Source organism: Schistocerca serialis, chromosome 5 (assembly GCF_023864345.2).
Source record: "Schistocerca serialis cubense isolate TAMUIC-IGC-003099 chromosome 5, iqSchSeri2.2, whole genome shotgun sequence".
In the NCBI taxonomy this organism is placed as follows: domain Eukaryota; kingdom Metazoa; phylum Arthropoda; class Insecta; order Orthoptera; family Acrididae; genus Schistocerca; species Schistocerca serialis.
Genome location: NC_064642.1, coordinates 632898102 through 632918617, shown reverse-complemented (window position 1 = coordinate 632918617; position 20516 = coordinate 632898102). Strand labels below are relative to the sequence as shown.

Genomic DNA, 20516 nt, shown 5'->3' with positions numbered 1-20516 from the left:
CACGGATTGCGTGGCCTCTCCCGCCGGAGGTTCGAGTCCTCCCTCGGGCATGTGTGTGTGTGTGTGTGTGTGTGTGTGTGTGTGTGTGTGTGTGTGTGTGTTGCTCTTAGCACAAGTTGGTTTAAGTAGTGTGTAAGTCTAGGGTCCGGTGACCTCAGCAGTTTGGTCCCTTAGGAATTAACATACATTTTTCAATTCCGTTGCGTAGTGTACCACTTGCTCCCCAATTTTAGTTTAAGTTTATCGCTAATCTCATGTCTGCTACTCGTAGTTATTTTCCACAGAGGCAAACAGGAATACAGGTCAAAGTCAGTTGGCTAAAGAATTACACAAAAACAAAATACCTCATGCTTCACGGGAAAAAATTGACTTAACTGACCTCAATCGTACCCAAGTCCATCGCTTTTATTAAAACGCCACGTCCAGCTTGATAACGGTTCCACGTTCTGCTATGAGTACCGTTTCTATCAAGTACGTGCTTGTCTAGGAAAGGCGTCTAGGAAACCGGAAAATTTCAACGCCCACGATCAGAAACTCACTTTCGATTCTTTTAGCCTTTCCCTACGTGAAAAGCAGCTTGGTTGGTCACTCTCTTGATATACTCGACTGTCAAAAATATGACCTCTGCCCCTGTATTACGTATCCCTCTCTTCTCGCGACGGCTGCTTCCCCAGCCCCTCGATTTCGCCAGCTCCGAACCGCTCCACAAAATTGGTTGCAATAAATCACGTAGCGTAGACACCAGAATGTCATCGGCATCAGAAGTACTTTGTGTCTTCTCTGTACTGTGCCCGGTAAGATTCTGGATGCGCTGTTTTTGGGATTCGTTGTGGAGAGTTGACGCCGTCGAGCTACTGCGGAATATCCCGCACGGAAGGAAAAGAACGTAGCCCCGCACATTCATGTTCCTTTCTTCTCTGTCAGGGCCTCTCTCTTTACATATCTGAGAATCGGGGGGCTAGACTCCGAAATGTGACAATCAAATGCCGGAGAAAAATCAAATGAGGACAACGTTATCTAATAAGTTTCCTTTAATTTACGTCTATGGTCACAAACTTTTCTTAACAAATTACCGGTTTCGGTCTATAATGACCATCATCAGATCTGCAGCAAAAAATGGGAAAAAGACATAAATACACTCGCAGATTGTCTACAGCTTAAAAACAATAAATAGACCATAATGAAAAGTACTACTGACAGATATGTGCATTTGTGCGCTTTAAGTATGAAGAGGCATACCTGTTTTATAAAATCAAAGTCCTTAAGTATGAAGAGGCATATCTGTTTTATAAAATCAAAGTCCTAATGTACTGCAGCGATAGTGTATCCCCCTTTATTTTACGCTGTTCAATTAATTACTGAAAACTAGTTGCCGGCCTTGGTGGCCGAGCGGTTCTAGGCGCTTCAGTCTGGAACCGCGCAACCGCTACGGTCGCAGGTTCGAATCCTGCCTCGGTCATGGATGTATGTGATGTCCTTTGGTTAGTTAGGTTTAAGTAGTTCTAAGTTATAGGGGACGGATGACCTTAGCTGTTAAGTCCCATAGTGCTGAGAGCCATTTGAACCATTTTTTGAAAACTATTTTATGCCGACGTTAGCGACGTCTGGTGAACTTACAACACAAACATCTTGTGGCTACTGTGCGGGAGCTTGTTTTGAACAGTAGTGCTACTGACAAGATGACTCCTGCATATGATGATATTTATATATACTTGACGATGCTGGTGCTGATTTTGCATTTAATATTTGACGATGCCACTATGGCTGCAGTACATTAGAACTTCGATTTCATAAAACAGGTTTGGCTCTTCATACTTAAAGCGCACAAATGCAAATATTTGTCAGCAGCACTTTTATGGCCTATTTATTGTTTTTAAGCTGTAGGCAATCTGCGAGTGTATTTACGCCTTTTCCCATTTTTGCTGCAGTTCTGATGATGTTCATTATAGACCGAAACCGGTAATCTGTTAACAAAAGTTTGTAACCATAGACGTAAATTAAAGGAAACTTATTGTATGTACGGGTCACTGTTTTATTCACGACAATGTCGCAAAATTATTTTTCCCTGAGTGTCTCGTAGGCAGAGACCGTTCGAGATCAGTCTGCGAGAAAAAGAGATTTAATGTTCCGGCTGCTTATACACCTGTTGATTTTTAACTAAATGTAAATATCTGTAATTATTCTTCACGGTCAGTGGCGTGGTCTGCTTGACAAGCTTTTGTGCAATTACCCAAGTCGTTAGGCAGAACAGTCATTATCGGCTATAGGGTAATTATTTCGAGACCTGTCGCGTCCACCAGACCAAGGGCGGTAGACAAGCCTCTTGTCGCTTACATGCTTCATCCACAAATGGATTCGTGTAGCACAGATGTCCATTGCATACGTCCTTATATATTTATCTCCACATTTTTCATCAAAAATTTCATACATTTCTCTACGGTAGGAATTTTAGGGAGTACGAACACAAGCTCTCCATAAGAAACCTGTGTATGAACTTCTCCTTGACAAAGAACTGTGACAAAGCTTCGAAAATTTTAGTGAATGTTGTCCACTGAAAACATTCAGGATCGTTTCTTTGCTAATAAGCAAATGTGAACGATAAATATAACTAGCTTCAGTCCAATCCTATGATCTTTATCTGTTACTTATCACGTCTTTCACTTCTGACAGTGATTGTTGATTTGAAAAATGTCCAGTTGCACCGTGGTTCGGAGTCCACGTTAAACTGTAAGCGCCCCCTGTAACACTCTGGGTGAGTCAGTTCAAAGGTCGGAGGGAGGCAACGGCGTACCACCTCCAACAGGAAAAGCATTGTGGCGTTCAGAACAATCTTCAGACTGGTGACTGCATTTTTAAAAAAAAATTAAGTAAAATGTATAAATATAACAGCATGTTTCGGTTAGGGTGCACAATATCATTTTGTAGGACTTGAAATGCACACATTGGTGTGTATGGTTTAGGAATGTTGTGTGGCTCGATGTCTAAGTAGGACCCAACAAAAAATGGTTCAAATGGTTCTGAGCACCATGGGACTCAACTGCTGTGGTCATCAGTCCCCTATAACTTAGAACTACTTAAACCTAACTAACCTAAGGACATCACACACATCCATGCCCGAGGCAGGATTCGAACCTGCGACCGTAGCAGTCGCACGGTTCCGGACTGCGCGCCTAGAACCGCGAGACCACCGCGGCCGGCAGGACCCATCAGCCCCGGGTTAAATCGTCGATAGGTTATAGGACTTCTTAGTATACTTAACGATTCTTGGATTTGTTAACACGAAAAATGCAGAATTGCATCTTCTGGTGGTCTGCCTATCGCGAGGCGACTGTTATTACTGGTACTATTAAATTAGTTTGCTTTCCCGAACGTGGACGCGCACTGATTCTAAACCCCGATAAAGGTGCAAGTGCCAGGTCAAGGTGCCTAAAATGAATACACTGATAACGATCAGTGATTAATAGTCTTAAAAGGCTGTCAAATGATATGGAAATGGCGTGGGGAGGGATCGGGATTGTTTGGAGGATGTGTAAGGTCTTCCCAGCGAAACTTCTTCAGCATACTCGAAACAACCTTCCGAACATGTGGGCCAGCCCTGAGGAAAGACATTTGTGGGCCTCAATATCCTTCGGACGAAGAGATGCATACCTGGGTACAATGGTGGTTCCGTAGACAACCGCAACCTTTTTTCGATGAAGGAGTTGACCGCCTTGTCTCACAGTGGGATAAATGTGTTATGGCGATTACTTTTGAAATAATAAACAGTTTGCTTACTTTTTCCCATCTGTCTCCTTTTCATTCAACTGCCCCTTATACTATGGCCCTGATAGAGGTGTTCTCACCCATCTGTCGTGACGGCTCGCAATGGATAGAAGTTGTAACTCTCGGAGACTCTAGCGTTTCCAAGGAATAATTATCCGCAACTTTCCGCAAACATTTACCAACGGCAAGTATAACTTTTCAATGCTAAACTTCATAAAATAACCACTGCAAAAGTCAATCATTTCGATAAACATCGATCTAAAAGTCAGAACAACACAAATATAGTCATGAAAGCTTCAAATATTCTGAATACACACAAAAACAACAAACACCATCCAAACAGGTCTTGAAGGTCCAACCAAGCCTGACAACGCGTAACTTCGGTGATCTGACGGGAACCAGTGTTACCACTGTGGGAAGGCCGGTGTCATTTACACATAAAGCGCCGTAATATTTCCTAACTAGGTAAATTCAGTTACAATCCAAATAATTGTCAGAGACATGGCGCATAAGTCGTCCAGGAATACAGCGCAGTGGTCGTCTCACCCAATAACATTAGTGTTATCATTTTTTCCGTTATTCAGGAATGGCGTTATGAGACTCTTTGACGGTTGGGATTGTGCCCTGCCATCGCTGCTTTCCCATTTCGTTACCAAGTACTGTACTTCGCACGGTAGATGGGCTCGTTCCAGTTCGAAACTCCTACAACACAGTCTTCCAACTATTTGCATAAAAACATTCACCCACCGTAGCCCGCTTGACCTCTCAGCATCAACGATTATTAAGAAAATGATAACCTGACGGTTTGTTTAGGGATTAAAATGGATATTGACGGTCGCAATAAGCGTACCTCGTGTGGTGTCACCGCCAGACACCACACTTGCTAGGTGGTAGCTTTAAATCGGCCGCGGTCCATTAGTACATGTCGGACCCGCGTGTCGCCACTGTCAGTGATCGCAGACCGAGCGCCACCACAAGGCAGGTCTCGAGATACGGACTAGCACTCGCCCCAGTTGTACGGACGACTTTGCTAGCGACTACACGGACGAAGCATCGCTCATTAGCCGAGCAGCTAGTTAGCATAGCCTTCAGCTAAGTCAATGGCTACGACCTAGCAAGGCGCCATTAGCATTACATTGCATGAATCTACAGAGTCTCACTTGTATCATCAAGAACGCTGTATACAAATGATGGATTAAAGTTAAGTATTCCAGCAGCTACGTACTTTTCTTTATAGCACTCATTACGTATCCTGTTTCAGACCTCACGCCACCCTGCGTGAGTTAGCGCGTGCATCTTGGCCGCCTCTTTCTATTAGTGTACGTAGTGTTGGCAAGTCTGCCGACACTACACCTCGCAACCGTGTGTTGGAGTCCGCAACATCAACGTGGATGTTCACGTACAACTAGTTGGGTAAGTCCACTGTTCGAGGGAAGGCAATAGGACCGTGCATACAGCGCTGCGCACCTGAGAAGGTTGCGTGATACGTTCTGCCCAGAGGGGGCTGGAGAATACTTTGCGATGTCGCCATTGTTATCATCTCTCTGTCCCACGCCTCACTCGCCAGCCGTGGCCTAGCTTGTAACTAGTCACGCTTTTCCTGTGTCTGGCTCTCCCTACAAATATTGGTATGCTCGGAAAACTATCGCTGTCGCTTCCTAACGTAATAGTTATCCTGTTTCCTTTTTGTCACCCATAATGAACACTACAGTGGCCGTGCACTCTCACTGTGTGTAAGCTAACATGAAAAGCAATGTTAAAAGTTTCTACACGCACCCCGATGCATACTCTACAGGCAGACGCTGTAGAGCGACGCCATTGGCTGGAGCATCGGTTGATTCACTTGTCCTTGCGAATCGACCCATCACCCGCCTTCTTTCGTACACCGCACTGTAGTCGAGCGCTGTGGTGTGGACAGCAACCTCTGAGACAGATTTTTTATTTTAGTTCATACAACACATCAAATGTTTATCAAAGTCTCATATATTATTGCACTTAAAAAAAAAAATTTTAAAAAAACGCCCTGACCACTATGGGACTTAACATCTGAGGTCATCAGTCACCTGGAACTTAGAGCTACTTAAACCTAACTAACCTAAGGTCTTCACACACATCCATGCCCGAGGCAGGATTCGAACCTGCGACCGTAGTGGTAGCGCGGTTCCAGACTGAAGCGCCTAGAACCGCTCGGCCACTCCGGCCGGCATTTCACTTGTATTTAAATAACTTCTTAATACACCTGAAAGAGAGAGACTAGCAGTTCTGAAAGTATAATTTATTGTAGGTTTATCTACATCACTACTCCGCAATTTACACTCAAGTGTCTGGCAGAGGGTTCTTCGAACCACCTTCACAGACTATGTCTCTACTGTCCCACACTCTAACAGCGTGTGCGGGAAATGAACATTTAACTTTTTCTGTACGAGCGCTGATTCCTCTTGTTTTATTATGATGATCACTTGTCCTTACGTAGGTTGGCGACAATAAATTACACTCCTGGAAATTGAAATAAGAACACCATGAATTCATTGTCCCAGGAAGGGGAAACTTTATTGACACATTCCTGGGGTCAGATACATCACATGATCACACTGACAGAACCACAGGCACATAGACACAGGCAACAGAGCATGCATAATGTCGGCACTAGTACAGTGTATATCCACCTTTCGCAGCAATGCAGGCTGCTATTCTCCCATGGAGACGATCGTAGAGATCCTGGATGTAGTCCTGTGGAACGGCTTGCCATGCCATTTCCACCTGGCGCCTCAGTTGGACCAGCGTTCGTGCTGGATGTGCAGACCCCGTGAGACGACGCTTCATCCAGTCCCAAACATGCTCAATGGGGGACAGATTCGGAGATCTTGCTGGCCAGGGTAGTTGACTTACACCTTCTAGAGCACGTTGGGTGGCACGGGATACATGCGGACGTGCATTGTCCTGTTGGAACAGCAAGTTCCCTTGCCGGTCTAGGAATGGTAGAACGATGGGTTCGATGACGGTTTGGATGTACCGTGCACTATTCAGTGTCCCCTCGACGATCACCAGTGGTGTACGGCCAGTGTAGGAGATCGCTCCCCACACCATGATGCCGGGTGTTGGCCCTGTGTGCCTCGGTCGTATGCAGTCCTGATTGTGGCGCTCACCTGCACGGCGCCAAACACGCATACGACCATCATTGGCACCAAGGCAGAAGCGACTCTCATCGCTGAAGACGACACGTCTCCATTCGTCCCTCCATTCACGCCTGTCGCGACACCACTGAAGGCGGGCTGCACGATGTTGGGGAAAGAGCGGAAGACGGCCTAACGGTGTGCGGGACCGTAGCCCAGCTTCATGGAGACGGTTGCGAAAGGTCCTCGCCGATACCCCAGGAGCAACAGTGCCCTAATTTGCTGGGAAGTGGCGGTGCGGTCCCCTACGGCACTGCGTAGGATCCTACGGTCTTGGCGTGCATCCGTGCGTCGCTGCGGTCCGGTCCCAGGTCGACGGGCACGTGCACCTTCCGCCGACCACTGGCGACAACATCGATGTACTGTGGAGACCTCACGCCCCACGTATTGAGCAATTCGGCGGTACGTCCACCCGGCCTCCCGCATGCCCACTATACGCCCTCGCTCAAAGTCCGTCAACTGCACATACGGTTCACGTCCACGCTGTCGCAGCATGCTACCAGTGTTAAAGACTGCGATGGAGCTCCGTATGCCACGGCAAACTGGCTGACACTGACGGCGGCGGTGCACAAATGCTGCGTAGCTAGCGCCATTCGACGGCCAACACCGCGGTTCCTGGTGTGTCCGCTGTGCCGTGCGTGTGATCATTGCTTGTACAGCCCTCTCGCAGTGTCCGGAGCAAGTATGGTGGGTCTGACACACCGGTGTCAATGTGTTCTTTTTTCCATTTCCAGGAGTGTATTTTCACATTCAGAGGAGAAAGTTGATTATTGAAACTTTGTGAAAATATCTCGCCGTTACACAAAACGCCTTTGTTTTAATAATTGCCACTCCAACTCGCTTATCATATCCGTTACATTTTATACCCTATTCCGCGATGATACGAAACGAGATACCCTTCGTTGGACGATGTTCTCTATCGGTGACATTTGATAAGGATCCCATAGCGCAGAGCAACACTCAGGCGGAGGAAGAATAAGGGTAATGTAGTCTCCTCAATAGATCTGTTGCATTGGTTTGCCCGCCCACAACATTATCTGTGTGCTCCAATTTAAGTTGTTAATAATTGTAGTTCCTAGCTATTTAGTTCCACTGAATGCCTTTCAATGTGTGTGATTTATCGTGGACCGAAATTTAACCGATGTCTTTCGTTGCTCATGTGGATGGTCTGACACTTTTCCTTGTTCAGAGACAATTGCCACTTTCCGCACCATATATTTATTGGGTATAAGTCACTTTGTAATTTATTTTGGACTTCTGATGACTTTATATACGCTAAATGACAGCATCATCTTCAGACAATGTAGGAGGACTGCACGGATTGTCTCCTAAATCTTTTATATAGGTTTGGAACAGAAGAGGGCCTATAACACGACCTGGAGGGGGGGGGGGGGGGACGCTGTATATCACTTATGTCTTACTTGACCATTTTCCGTCGATTTCTACGTATAACTACACATTGTGATTGACTTCGCCATTACGTACAAAGAAGTTTGACATTGTTGTTGTTGTGGTCTTCAGTCCTGAAACAGGTTTGATGTAGCTCTCCATGCTACTCTCTCCTGTGAAAGCTTCTTCATCTCCCAGTACCTACTGCAACCTACATCCTTCTGAATCTGTTTAGTGTATTCATCTCTTGGTCTCCCTCTACGATTTTTACCCTCCACGCTGCCCTCCAATACTAAATTGGTGAGCCCTTGATGCCACAGAACATGTCCTACCAACCGATCCCTTCTTCTAGTCAAGTTGTGCCACAAATCTTTCTTCTCCCCAATCCAATTCAATACCTCCTCATTAGTTATGTGATCTACCCATTTAACCTTCAGCATTCTTCTGTAGCACCATTGTTCTGTAGCACCACATTTCGAAAGCTTCTATTCTCTTCTTGTCCAAACTATTTATCGTCCATGTTTCACTTCCATACATGGCTACACTCCATACAAATACTTTCAGAAACGACTTCCTGACACTTAAATCTGTACTCGATGCTAACAAATTTCTCTTCTTCAAAAACGCTTTCCTTGTCATTGCCAGCCTACATTTTATATCCTCTCTACTTCGACCATCAGTTATTTTGCTCCCCAAATAGCAAAACTCCTTTACTACTTTAAGTGTCTCAATGCCTAATCTAATTCCCTCAGCATCACCCGATTTAATTCGACTACACTCCGTTATCCTAATTTTGCATTTGTTGATGTTCATCTTATATCCTCCTTTCAAGACACTGTCCATTCCGTTCAAATGCTCTTCCAAGTCCTTTGCTGTCTCTGACAGAATTTCAATGTCATCGGCGAACCTCAAAGCTTTTATTTCTTCTCTATGGATTTTAATACCTACTCCGAACTTTTCTTTTGTTTCCTTTACTGCTAGGTCAATATACAGATTGAATAACATCGGGGATAGGCTACAACCCTGTCTCACTCCCTTCTCAACCACTGCTTCCCTTTCATGCCTCTCGACTCTTATAACTTCCATCTGTTTTCTATACAAATTGTAAATAGCGTTTTTCCCACGTAACACGAATTATTTTGCGATCCTCGGTGTACTCGTACATATGCATTTGAAAATATCCCTGGGCCGAAACTGGCTAATACTTCAAGACAAATATTGAAGTTAGGGCTCATCTTGTTTCAATATATTAAGCAGTATGTTATAGACGAAGTGGGTGTTCCCTTCATTAAATACCCTGAGGCTGTGGGCTCAAGTGTGAGGAAATTAGTGCACTAAACAGACTGCTCCAAATTCTCATGCTGTTTTCAATAAATAATACTTTCACGTGTTTCTTGTGGCGCTCGACTAAACCTGAAACTTCAACGGCTTTGCAATAGTTAGTAGTCAAAGGACACTAATCACCGGTTCGCTTCGGTAAGGCTACTGACCTAACAAACTTCAAACGACTTTAGCTTTCAGACGTATGGCGAAAAGTTTATTTTTCCGCGTGGCACAATCACTGACGCCACTCGAGTGACTTCGCTTTAGGTTCACCTGGGAACACGGCTTCAGGGTTGGTTTCCGGCCAGTGCTGGCTGGTGTGCTGGCATCAATTGATGTACCCGTTTGGTGAATCACACAGCGGGTGCTACAGGTGTGTGTGTGTGTGTGTGTGTGTGTGTGTGTGTGTGTGTGTGTGTGTGTCGCAGGCAGCCGCTGTACCCGGTCACTGCGAGGGGATTACGGACAGACGCTCATGAATAAAGCTGTCTGGCGTTTGCGTTCGTAATGAGCCATTTGCCGGCGCTGAGCGGCCGGCCGAACGCCAAGCCGGGGCATTTGCCGCTCCTGAAGTCGCTCGCTAGTCTCAGCGTTGATTGGCTCTGCGATAGCAACTGATGGAAAGTTTCCGAGGCTTTTTGTTCTTTTCTAATACTGCCCGCCCATCAGCGCGATAGCTACCACTCGATAAAGCAACCGAACGTATGATTCTCGTTTACGTATTGTGAAGTCTGTGTAGGACGAACATACCAGTGACGAAGGAGCTTACTCATATGCGAATTTATGTCCGCGTTGATTTGTTTGATGAATTCGTATATTACCCAGCTCATTGGTCGTCGAATGCAGCCGAGTAACAAGGTCAGATAAGTGGGAGAACTATCGCACAACCAGTTTAACAGCTCATTCATCCAAGCTGCTGACGAGATTGATGTACAGAAGAAAACAAACTTTGGGAGATATTAGACGATGTTGAGTTTGACTTCAGGGAGTTCCAGCAATACCGATGGAACTTGTAAGTAATTTTCAACCAGGTGTTCGGATACTTTTGGATTACATAGTGTGCATAATGAATGTACGAGTATAGGTTGGAGGCACACTGTTGACGACATATGGACGTTTGGGCCTGGTCGTGAGTCGTGCTCAGGTAAGGCGACCGCTTGCGATAAGTACCAGTCGGCCACAACTTTCCATCGTCGTCATTCCATTATACAGATATTGGTTGTCCATATTCGCAGCTGCGAATATGTTTCATAACGGCTGTAGTCGCCGCAGTGCCTGAATCGTACTTCGAAACAACACAGGCTCTGCAATATGGTAACTGATGGAAGGTGACAGACCCTGTTAAATGAAAACAAAAACTTGCAGATAACGTCTAAGCTGCATAAACAGGAACAGCCGGCAGGACTCTAGAATGACTACAGAGAGCACCACCACAAACAAAATTTCAGTAGGAGAAAGGGTCATGTATGACTAGGGTTAAGCAGCGTCAACCCAAAAATAGTACATACATCCGCGTCTGCAGTGAATATCTCAGCAGTTGTGATGGCAGCACAGATGCATGCAGTCTTCGCTTCGGTAGAGCGTAAGCTACAATAAATCTTTGTGACTGAACTGTGCACAGATTTACAGTCACGGAATAGGCTCTGTGTCTTCTTATATTCAAGCGTTTTGCAGTATTCCGCATGTGAATTTCCGATTGTTCTATGAGACCAAGCATTTCGGGATGAAATCGGTGCGTGTTGCTGAAAGATGCTGGCTCGTGATATCCAACCGCAAGTCCCGGCGGGCACAAGTGAGACGATAAGCACTGCATTTTAATGTTCGACCATTCGTAGAGAACAACCGTTTAATTGAGAAAGCGGGTTAGTTGGATGGGACAGTTAGCTGCATCCCCATTACCCATCGGGGCAGCAACAGGTGACGGGGAATGTCGGGTCGCGTACGTGTGTGTGTATTGCTCCGGGTCGCGCGCGTTAGCGAAGCTGCGGTGGCGGCGGCAGCAACAGCGAGGACCTTGGAGCGCCCATTAGCAGAGCCAGCGTCCGTGAGCATCAGCCCTCGCTGTCGTCTCGTGTCCACCTCTGCGTTACAGTACACCACTGAGCAGTTGCTGTCCTCCGGGAACCGTCGTTGTTCTCTCCGCACTAACAGGGATGTCGATAGAGTACTACTTCCTGCTAGCAGGTCAGTTATGTCCGTCACTTTATATTGTTTAAGCCAGAGTCGTCGCCGGCCGAAGTGGCCGAGCGGTTCTAGGCGCTACAGTCTGGAACCGCGCGACCGCTACGGTCGCAGGTTCGAATTCTGCCTCGGGCATGGATGTGTGTGATGTCCTTTGGTTAGTTAGGTTTAAGTAGTTCTAAGTTCTAGGGGACTGATGACCTCAGCAGTTAAGTCCCATACTGCTCAGAGCCATTTTTGAACCAGAGTCAGTCTGTCCACGCCTCCTTCTCCATAACCTGTCCGCCTGCAGATTGTCTGCGCAATTGCCCGTACAGTATTTTGTAAATACTTTTGCTATACCGTATCCGTAGTATGTAGCTATATTCGTGATCTGTGCAAATAGCTTAACACTCAGTTCACCAGCTTCCGAGACAGCAGGTGATTCATACCTGGATCGAATCTCGCGTCCGTTGGGGCCAGCTTGACTTGTGGTTTTCAGACGGAATTACACGTTGAATTAGGCAAATTCGTGACTGGTTCCCAGTATCTCCCAGACAGACTGAAACAAGTGATACTGGGTCCACAGGCGATTATATTGAGAGAGGAAATCAATAGTCAGAAATGCATATTTATTGTGTTATGGACATACACAGTGCACACCGCGTAACAACAACGTACCTCGTAGTAATTCGGGAGGACGACGGTTCAATCCCGCGTCCGGTTTCCCTAAATCACTCCAGGCAAATGCCGGGATGGTTCCTCTGAAAGGGCACGGCCGACTTCCTTCCCCATCCTTCCCTAATCCGATGAGACCGATGACCACGCTGTCTGGTCTCCTTCCCCAAGGCAACCAACCAACCATAGTAATTGTTCAAAGCGACGACCGCCAGTCCTGATGAATGTATTGCATCGGTACTGCAATTCTGCCGCACTCTAACAAAAATTAAATTTTCTCATAATGAGAGTACTGAAGGGCGTTCTGTTACAAACCATTCAAAAGCCAGGATCGTAGAAAATATCTTTTATTCAATACAACCAGTTTGAACAGTCATAGTTGTCATCTTCAGGTCTTAAACAAGTTTTTTGTAGTAAAACACCTGTTCTTTTTACACTGATCTCATGCACAGAATGTCAAGTGGATAAAACTCAAGTTATAAATGTTTGGCATCGCTGAAATCTTTAAAAACACACAGCATCTTGTCCAAAAGACTATGTCAATATACATATTGCTCGCAGATGCTTGTTACATGATACAAATACGGTACGCAATAGCTGTCGTGTACGTAGCAAGCCAGCCGCTGTGGCCCAGCGGTTATAGGCACTTCAGTCCGGAACCGCGCTGCTGCTACGGTCGCAGGTTCCAATCCTGCCTCGGGCATGGACGTGTGTGATGTCCTTAGGTTAGTTAGGTTTAAGTAGTTCTAAGTCTAGGGGACTGATGACCTCAGAAGTTCCATAGTGCTCAGAGCCATTCGAACCATTTTTGTGTGTAGCAAAGATTCCAGGTGTCTGTTGTACACTGGAGGAGGCAGCGGGTGATAAACAGCGTACACCCCCGACCACCAGACAGAAGTACTGTACACAGCTTTGCTCACAGCACGTGTGCCATTTGACGACCGCATGCATCGCACCGACGCATTTACCTGTGCCGCAAGCACGCGGCTATACCTGATGTCAGCTGTCCATTGCTTCAGACAGCTTGTCACATGTTCATGGTGAGATCTGTTACTGTGAACAGTGCAGGACGCACAGTCGAAGATTGAACGTCGCGTGAGTTGGCTGACATGCATTTAATGTATGGTGCGGTGGGATGTGGTGGCAGTAAAGCAGCACGAACGTACAGAAAACGCTTTCACAACAGACTTCATCCAAATGAGAAGAAGTTTACCTCCGTGGATACTAACTTACGAGAGACGGGATCGTTCGCGGGAATAGAGCTGGCCAATGTTCCCACCAAAGACATATCCGAACACGAGACTTTGAGAAGATGCTGTTGGATCATGCGGCCGACCACTCAGCAATATGCACCCGTCAACTTAACCGTAAAACGCACACTTCGAAGGAACCGTGTGCAGAGTATTGGTGGAACAAGTATTACACTCCTATGATAAACAACGTGTGCAAGCGCTGGGACCAACGGATTTTGAGACTCGCGTTCACTTCTGTCAGTGGATTATCCACCGCCGTGCCGAACTTGTTCACGGATGCGGCCTCATTCCCCCGTAATCGTGTTTTCAACAGCCACAGCAGCCATGTCTCAAGTGAGCACAATCCCCACGCCGCCCACGTCGATAGCCACCAGCTATAATTCTGTGTCAACGCCTGGGAGGCATTGTCGAAGACCACATAATAGGATCTTATTTGCTGCCTCCCCGTTTGACTGGTCGACTTTACATGGTGTTCCTGCGAGATGTTCACAGTTCTTGGAGACTGTAGCTATTACTGTCCGCCACAGGATGTGGTTTCGTCATGACGGTGCACCAGCTCACATCGATGTTAATGTCCAGGAGCACCTAATGAGGACGTGCCCTCATCATCGAATGGCAGGCTCTGTTCCACGTCCAGCGCGATCGCCGGATCTAACGCCTCTGGAATTTTTCCTCTGGAGTTACAAGACTCTGATGCATGAAACCGTCTTAGAAACTGATGGAGACCTGCTTGCCAGGGTCCAAGCTGTATGTCTCCTAACACAACAGACACCAGAGATCTTTGAGAGAGTGCGGCAGAACTTCATACGCCGTTGCCATACATGCATTAACTCTGGTGGTCGTCGCTTTGAACATTTACTATGAGCTACGTTGTTTTTACGCGGTTTGCGCTGTGTAAGTCCATAACCCTAAATCTGCATTTGCGACGACTGGTACCATCTCAGTATAATCAGTTGTGGACCCACTATCACCTGTTTCAATTTACAAGCCTCTACATCTCTGTGTAGGTAATGCAACCTACATCCGTATGGGTAGACGCTAACTCCGCGACTCAGGAAAGATCGAGAAAGGATCTACTAATCCCCCTACTCGAACTCCGCGTCTTGTCCTATAGGCAGAAAGGCGCGCATAAATTTATATACCCCGAGTTCACAGTCCAACAGCATCGAAGAAGAACTTCTGCGGATTGTGGAAGAATTGGTAAGAGTCCGTGACGAACAGGCTCTCAGATTCAGGTACTGAGGCGTGCTAAGACAGCTCAAACGGTAGAATGTTTTGCTCTCGAAAGTTAAGTATCTACGAAAGAAAATAGACGTAATGCGATGAATTACACACCCATAACACAGACGTCGGTTTGCAATAAGATTCTGGAACATTAACTGTGTTCGAACTTTACAAATTACCCCTGAGATAACGGTCTACTGACAAATAGCCAACTAAGATTCGGAAAATATCGTTTTTATGAAATTAGCTCTTTATTTTCACGAAGTAATGAATGCTGTCGTCAGGGAATCTCAAACTGATTGCTTATTTCTAGCTTTCTAAAAGGCTTTTGATACCGTTCCTCACAAGCGACTTCCAGTTAAGTTGCGCCGATGGAGTATCGTTTCAGTGGTGCGACTAGATTCGTGATTTCCTCTCAGAAACGTCACAATACGTGGTAACTGACGAAAGTAATCGAGTAAAACAGAAGTGGTATCTGGCGTTCCCCAAGGCGGTGTTACAAGCCTTCTGCTTTTCGTAAACTATATAAAGTATTTAGGGAACTGTCTAAGAACCCCTCTTAGATGGTTTGCAGATTATGGTGTTATATACCGCCTAGTAAAGCCATCAGAAAATAAAACACAATTGCTGAATGATTTAAATACGATATCAGTGTGGTACGAAAAGTGGCAGTTTATCCTGAGTAACGAAAATTGTGAAGTATCCACATGAGCCCTAAAATAAATCCGCTAAATTTCGGTTTAGGGCAACTCGTTTTATATTATCGCGTAATAGGGAGAGAGTACCACGGAAATGATTAGGGTGTTGGGGTGGCAGTCATAGTCATTAAAACAAAGGCGTTTACCGTTGCAGCGAGCTCTTTCCACAAAGTTTCAGTCATCAACTTTCTCCTCTGAAGGCAGGAATATTTTACTGTCGCCAGCTTGCATGGAGAGAAATTATTATCGTAATAAAATAAATCGGAGATCGTACGGGAAGATTTAAGAGTCCATTTCTCCAGTGCGCTATTAGAAAGTGGAACTGTGGAACTGCAGAGAAATAGACAAGTTAGTTCGAAGAACCATCTGCCAGGCGCATAATTGTCAGTTGTAGAGCCGTCATGTTGATGTAGATGAGGATGGAGCCACAGTCTGCCACACAAAAGGTTTAAATTGTAGTGGGAAACTTGTGACACAAGCAATACAGAGTTTGCGCATTACAGATGTCAAGAGAAATGCGCCTATGTTAATCCGCTGGGTCCTCAGTGTTTTGTATCTCTAATTAAGATTTTAGGACAGCATTGGAAAGAACAGTATTTTTAGTCCCCAATAAGTCAAGTTATAGGCAAAGAGATAGTCAAGATATACTCTTCGCAGTTTTCCAGCTTCCTTGCTAAATGCCACTGTTGACTGTTGAGCTATAGCATGAGAGCTTCCATAGCAAGAGTGGTACTGGAAGCTAGACGAACGGGCCACGCAGTAACATCACTGCTCAGGGTTAAAGGTTCGCCTTGGATGCCAGATAAAGTTCCAGGAAATGGAGCCACTGCGGCGTAGCAGCCTCTCCTTCCAGGAAATTTACGTGGGCCAATAAACGTTCGTCACCAAATCTCGTGTTTGTGATGTTCAGTGCAAACGGCTTTTCGGTGGTGCTGATTTATATGGTTCATACTGTGATCTGGAAACGGCAAAAATGCGAGCATTTGTATGCGTTTGGAAGTTTTCTGCTTTTCATCATTTCTGTTTGTATGTTCGAAATAGTAATTTACTATTTATTGGATCATGTGTCGAGTATTCATTGTATGAGGCTCTTCCTGCCTCAATGTTTCAACAACATGCCTGTTGGACAACCCGCTCTCATTGCGCGGGGGAATTCGTCACGCTACCGGAGCGAGTTGACCTAAACATGTTGAAATATAAAAAACAAAACAATTTTATAATTCCTATTTATCAATTACAAATGTTTTAACTAGGAAAAGTTAACTATATTGCCACACAGCGTACAATAATACAATAACGTTCTCGGAAATGGAACACAAAATTTCACAACAGACTTCGCCATGAAACTCTGATTCAGCTAACACTTGCTTTCGTTAGAAGAAACGAAAATAGGTTAGAGTTCATCAGTCCACTGGCAGTGAGATGATTAAAAGCATAGCATGCACTAGGCTGGACCAGGATGAGGAAGAAATGGGTAGCAGATTTGAATTCCGCTCCTGCAAAATATGTTAACTTTGTACCTCTCTACTTAACACTGATCTGCAGTGCTTAAAAAGCAATACACACGTTTTTTATGTCCCAAAGAATTTCATATTCGCTAGATACAGTAAGGATTCATTTCTGGAGATTAGTATTAAACCGACATTCGTAGCCTCTTGTAGACAGCGACATATAAAGCTGGATAATGGTTGAAATGTACTGTTTTCGACGTGACAACGGGTCACACATTGTCGTTGTCGTTTGCGTTACGAATATTAGCTTGTCTATCCTTTGGCTACACCTTTTTTATGTTCTTAGACCCCATGGGTGAGTTTATGTGGCCCGCCACGAATTCCTCTCCTGTGCCAACCTTTTCATCTCAGAACACCACTTGCAACCAAAGTCCTCAGTAATTTTCTGGATGTATTCCAATCTCTGTCTTCCTCTACAGTTTTTACCCTCTACAGCTCCGACGTCGTACTAACCTGTCCTTTTTGTCAGTATAATCTGTATATTCCTTTCATCTCTGATCATTCCTTACCTCATTCTTTCAAATAATTTTCAACAGTATTCTGTAGCACCACAACTCAAATGCTTCGACTCTCTTCTTTTCCGGTATTCCCATAGTCAGTGATCCACTACCATACAATACTCCAATTATACATTCTCAGATTAAGGCTGATAGCAGAATTTTCTTGGCAAGGAATGTCCCTTTTTGGCCATGCTTAGTCTGCTTTTTATGTCCTGGCTTCGTCTGCTGTGGATTATTTTGCTTCAAGGTTAGCAAAATTCCTTAACTTTATGTACTTCGTGATTCCCAATTCTGATGTTCAGTTTCTCGCTAATCTAATTTCGTCTGTTTCTCGTCACTTTCATCTTTATTCGATTTGTTCTCAGTTCATACCCTGTACTCATTAGACTTTTGATCCTATCCAACAGACGCTTTAATTATACTTCACCTTCACCGAGAATAGCAATTCCATCAGTGCGCCTTATCATGCAGACTACATGAACATTATTGCGGCCGGTCACTGTGGCCGAGCGGTTCCAGGCGCTTCAGTCTGGAACCGCGCGACCGTTACGGTCGCAGGTTCGAAACCTGCCTCGGGCATGGATGTTTGTGATGTCCTTAGGTTAGTTAGGTTTGAGTTCTAGGGGACTGATGACCTCAGATGTTAAGTCCCATAGAGCTCAGAGCCATATGAATTTGAACATTATTGCGGACCACATGCTACTCTTCGTCTTCCCCGAAGGCGATGCAACCTTTCAGCAGGATAACTGTCCGTGTCGTAAGGCCAGAATCGTGCTACAGCAGTCTGACTAGTGTGGTGATGATGATGATGATGATGATGACGATGATGAACTTACTCTGATTCAAATGACCCGAACTCAGTGGAACATATCTATGACGGTATCAGGCGGAAGTTACTCGTCCACAAACTCTCGGTCGGTAATGTAAGGTACCTGTGGGTGGACATCTGGTGCCTCTGGATGATTTGAAAATTGGCCACGACCTGAAAAAAGTCATGAAGTGAATAAAAGTGAAATTTGGTACTTTGGCTGTTTTCCCGTTGTATTGTGTATGTATGTGTGTGTTGTTCGTTCTTCGCCGTTGTCTGTGAATAAAGTATCAGGACAATACTTCTATGCCTAGCGTACCTACAATCAACCACGTAAATGTCGAAAAATAGCTCTGCCTCACAAAACTGTTTGTATTTGATCGGCCTTCACACGTGCAACGAACAGCCTGTGGTTTCAAACGGCCAGAGTGGTTTTCTGGGAGTGTCAGCGTAGCGGAAAGCGGCCACGGAAGCAGCATCGCAGAGAAAGCGCCCCAGGCAGTACTGGGCCGGGCCCGGCCGGCTCTGCCCAATTTCTCTCTTATCGCCATTCTGCGCGCCGTTCCGCCCGCCTGCTCGTAACCACCCACGCCACGCGAAACCATCGGCCAGTTTTTCTCTCCGTTGTCTTCGCTACTCTGCAAGGGTAGTCATGAGGAAGGCGATAACAGGCAAAAGTTGTATCTAATCAAGATTCCATTCTATCCCGCTCGTAGACTGTGCGGTCACTAGAGATGTACTAAAGATTATAAAACTCAGTCCTCTTGCTCCTTTAATATTTTATTAAAAAGTGGTTTCAGCTTGTCAGCCATCATCAGATATAAAAATCAGAGAATGAAACAACAACGTATCAACAGATTTACTAAACAAGAAATGGACATCAGATTTGCGCATGAAATGAATAACGTGTCCAAAAATTTGGGTGCGAGGTGTAGGCACGTAGTCAGTCCATAAAGATGCATGTTTATAGGTTAAATAAAGTTTACAACGATCAGCGATAGTAAGATAGCTGGCCGCTGTGTCAGACCGGTTCTAGCCGCTTCAGTCTGGTACCGCGCGACAGCTACGGTCGCAGGTTCGAATCTTGCCTCGGGCATGGATGTGTGTGCTGTCCTTAGGTTAGTTAGGTTTAAGTAGTTCTAAGTCTAGGGGCTGATGACCTCAGATGTTCAGTCCCATAGTATTCAGAGCCATTTGAACCTTAGTAAGATACCAAATACAGAAAATCGAATATATATACAGTGAAGCCCCAAAGAAACTAGTATACATGCTTATTCAAATACAGAAATATGTAAACAGGAAGAAAACAGCGGTGCAGTCGGCATGTTACCAAGATTTAAGTGAGTTTGAACATGGTGCTACAGTCGGCGCACGAGCGATGGGGCACAGCATCTCCGAGGTAGTGATGAAGTGGGGATTTTTCCCGTACGACCATTTCACGAGTGTGCCGTGAATTTGAGGTATCCGGTAAAATATCAAATATGTGACATTACTGCGGCCGGAAAAAGTACCTGCAAGAACGGGACCAACGACGACTGAAGAGAATCGTTCAACGTGATAGAAGTGCAGCCCTTCCGAAAATTGCTGCAGATTTCAATGCTAGGCCATCAACAAGTGTCAGCGTGCGAACCACTGAACGAAACATCATCCATAAGGGCTTTCGGAGTCGAAGGCCCTCTCGTGTACCCTTGATGACTGCTGGACACAAAGCTTTACGCTTCGCCTGGGCTCTTCAACACCGACATTGTACTGTTGATGACTGGAAACATGCTGCCTGGTCGGACGAGTATGGTTCCAAAATGTATCGACTAGATGGACGTGTACGAGTATCGAGACAAACTCTTGAATCCATGGGCCCTGCATATCAGCAGTCAGGGAGCTGTTGAAGCTGGTGGCTGCCCTGTAATGGCGTGGGGCGTGTGCAGTTGGAGTGATATGGGACCCCTGATACATCTAGATACACAGGTGACACGTGCGTAAGCATCCTGTCTGATCACCTGCATCCATTCATGTCCATTGTGCATTCCGACGGAGTTG

At 45.5% G+C, this 20516-nt stretch overlaps 1 protein-coding gene across 1 annotated transcript in view; it reads left to right on the top strand.

Moving 5' to 3' along the window:
• Positions 1 to 20516, top strand: part of LOC126482280 (thyrotroph embryonic factor-like) — a 629041-nt gene that overhangs the window by 296744 nt on the left and 311781 nt on the right. The window lies entirely within an intron of this gene.